Source organism: Sciurus carolinensis, chromosome 17 (assembly GCF_902686445.1).
Source record: "Sciurus carolinensis chromosome 17, mSciCar1.2, whole genome shotgun sequence".
NCBI classification, from domain to species: Eukaryota; Metazoa; Chordata; class Mammalia; order Rodentia; family Sciuridae; genus Sciurus; species Sciurus carolinensis.
This window is the reverse complement of record NC_062229.1, coordinates 10790466-10794108: the sequence shown is the minus strand read 5'-3', so window position 1 is coordinate 10794108 and position 3643 is coordinate 10790466. Positions and strand designations below refer to the sequence as shown.

Genomic DNA, 3643 nt, shown 5'->3' with positions numbered 1-3643 from the left:
TCAATCTTCTCTTTGTCTTCTTCTGCCATTAGTGTTAGGAAGTCCTTAGAGATTGGAGTAACACGAGCAATTTGGCAAATTACGAGTCCTGTGCATTGGGCTTCCACAGTCATTTAATAATCAAGAGTCAGCCTGTCCCTCTGGTCACAGCTGGATGACTCCAGTATCAAGGGCTCCATGCCTGCGATTTGCATCAGGAAGCTGGCCTGCATCAGGAAGCTCCTATCTGATGCTGTATGCTTGCCAGATGCTGGATACATATAGTTATCCTGGGGATAAAGTCTGAGTCTTTGTTGGACATGGGACTGCATTCCGTGGTCATGACCCAATGGAGAAGCACAACAATCAGGTAAATACAAAGGGAACCCTCAATTGTGGGAAATTCTTGGAAGTGCTGTTTCCTCATAATGAGTACAAACATGTCCCTTTGTAATTCAAACTGTCCTCATTTATCTCACCTGAACAGATATCTTCAGTATCTTGAAATCTTTGTTATCGGGCCAGGTGGGATTATCAATATTTAAAGTTTTTGCTATGAAGACTGTGGAGTTTATGTTCTTGGTTGTGGCAAGGGTACCAGAAATCTTACTCAAAATTTGCTTTCCACCCAAACTGCTTCTACTTTCCATAGGTATCTCAGTAGCAGAAAATGGGTCCCTTAAGTATTACAGATGGGCTTGTTCCATGACCTGGTTATTGTGAATTGAACTACTTTAAACACTGATGTGGCTGTATTATGACAGTAGGCTTATTTTAGTTATTTTGGATAAGTACCAAGGAGTGGGATAGCTGGGTCATATGGTAATTTCATTTTTAGTCTTTATGTTTGTGTGTTTGTTTTGAGGTGCTTGGTATTGAATGCTGAATTTAGTGCATGCTATGCAAGCACTCTATCACTAAGCCATTTCCCAGCCTCCTGTCTAATCTTTTGAGGAAACTCTCTCCCCACTTTTCATAGTGGTTATACTAATTTGCAGTCCCAACAATACATGAGGGAACATTTTCCCCACATCCTTGCCAGCATTTATTAATTTTTGTTTTATTGACAACTATTCGTTCTAACTGCAGTGAGGTGAAATTTCAGTGTAGCTTTGTTTTGCATTTCCCTGATTTCTATATAAGGAATGTTGAACATGTTTTCAGAGATTTTTTGGTCATTTGTATTTCCTCTTTTGAGAGGTGTTGTAGTGCTTCTTAATTTTCTTTATTAAAAAATAATTTTTAAATGGAGATAAATATTGTTATCTTTTTCTTAAATGAGTAGGTTTTATTTTACCAAGATGTGTATTTGTTATCTCTAATATTGTCTAACATTGTCTTTGAAAACTGTTCAGTTGAGCATCTCTAAAGTAGTTCTGTACAGAAGGAGGCAAATAAAACAGAAACCAATAATGAAAGAGTTCTAAAAAGACTGGGTTCATTACAACTGAGGAATATTGCTAAGAGTTTATTAATTTCAAAGGAGAATTGAAAATAGGTTGAGTTCTGAGTAACTTTGTTTTCTCTACAATCATTTTTCTTGTTCCAAAGGTGTACAAGGAATACAGAAGAACGAAATCTAACAGGTGTCTTAGAGTTTCATCTCATGGGACTCTTAGAGGACTCAGAAGTGCAGCCCGTCCTCTTTGGGCTGTTCCTGTCCATGTACCTGGTCACGGTGCTTGGAAACCTGCTCATCATCCTGGCTGTCAGCTGTGACTCCCACCTCCACACTCCCATGTACTTCTTCCTCTCCAACCTGTCCTTGGTTGACATTGGTTTTATCTCTACCACAGTCCCAAATATGCTTATAAACATCCAAACTCACAGCAGAGTCATCTCCTATGTGGGCTGCCTGACACAGATGTCTCTATTTAGCATTTTTGGATCTATGGATATCATGCTTCTGACTGTGATGGCCTATGACCGGTATGTGGCCATCTGTCATCCCTTGCAATATGTGGTCATCATGAACACTCACCTCTGTGGCTTCTTAGTTTCTGTGTGTTTTCTGGTTAGGCTTTTGGACTCCCAGCTGCACAATTTGATTGCTTTACAATTCATCTACTTCGGGGATGTGGAAATTGCTAATTTTTTCTGTGAACCATCTCAGTTACTTGATCTTTCCTGTACTAATACATTAACCAATAATGTAGTCATGTATTTTACTGGTGCCATCTTTGGATTTTTTCCTGTCTCAGGGATCCTTTTCTCTTACTATAAAATTGTTTCCTCCATTCTGAGGATCCCATCCTCAGGTGGGATGTACAAAGCCTTCTCCACCTGTGGGTCTCAACTCTCAGTTGTTTGCTTATTTTATGGAACAGGCCTTACAGTATACCTTGGCTCAACTGTGTCATCCTCCCCCAAGAAAAGTATGGTGGCCTCAGTGATGTACACTGTGGTCACCCCCATGCTGAACCCTTTCATCTACAGCCTGAGGAACAGGGACATTAAAGGTGCCCTGTGGAAGCTGCACAGCAGGATGGTCTAATCTCATTGTTCTCCATCCTTCTCTTATGGTTGATTAGAAAATCAATCATCTAAAACTTCTGATGCTTCCTTTTGGAATCATTATTTTTGTTTTTCCTTCATTTTTATTCCACATCATGTTTCATGACTGAACACTGTTTTATGGGAGTGTCTTTAATTCAATCGTGATTTTTCTGAGATCCCTTTTCATTGTAAACATCATGACTGGCAACCTGTGTCACTTCTCAGCACTAGCCTGGACTCCAGGTGAAATGCTAAACTCTATGTAGTTAAAATTGGTGTTTTTTAAAGTTCTTATGAATTTTATTTAAGAATGATATGTATTGAGGCATGCTACATCTCAGGACCAGATCACTGGGTCTCCAGTTTAGATTTCATTGTAAGCACCTGAGAAGTTAAAAACATTTTTGAATAGGTCTCATGCCTATGGATGCCCATTTATATGGATCTGACTAATTAAATGTTTATAACCTTCTAAGAAGGTTCATATGTTGGTTCTTAAAGGAATCAGGCTCAAATGGGTAAGTTAGAGCTAAGCCTATCGGAGCACCAGGCAAATCTCCTCTTTCAACACACTGCCTATCAACCCCATGTAGCTTCTCGTGCACTGGTTTAACGTGAGTGTCTTTCTCCTGTAGCCTCACCCTTCTGTAGTTATATCCTCATGTTGACTGGGGGCTCTTGGAATCACGTCTTCATTTTCCACCTTGTTTAGTTGCTACACAAGTTTCACCACGGTGATTACTCTATGTAGAAAACCCAGTATATTTCACTAGTCCCTTTTTCCTCCCTCTCCATCAAAATATTTATATTTGTTTTTATTTTTATAGTACCCTGAGTGATAAATTGTAACATGGGGAAAAGTTATGTTGTGAATTGTCTGAAATTGCAGTATTTTAAAATGTGATAAAGACATAAATAAAATTCTTGTTCATGGTGTCCAAGTGAGTGAGGTTTCAGGGGTGGTATCATATTACATATTTTCCCTTGAAAGAATAAAATTGGTCTTTCACTTCTCTGTAGCTTCCTGCCTTGCCCTGTGTTCTCTTCCTCTCATATGTGTTAACTCATACTCATTTGTCATGAGTCCCTCATTAGAGTTTGCACCATGATTTTTTGAATGTCTGACTCCAAAATTGCAAGCTAAATAAACTTTTTTCTTCACAATTTT

The 3643-nt window shown here is 38.9% G+C and overlaps 1 pseudogene; it reads left to right on the top strand.

Annotated features, from left to right (window-relative positions):
* The first annotated feature begins 320 nt into the window (after positions 1-320).
* Positions 321-2506, top strand: LOC124968019 (olfactory receptor 7E24-like; annotated as a pseudogene).
* The last annotated feature ends 1137 nt before the right edge of the window (positions 2507-3643 follow it).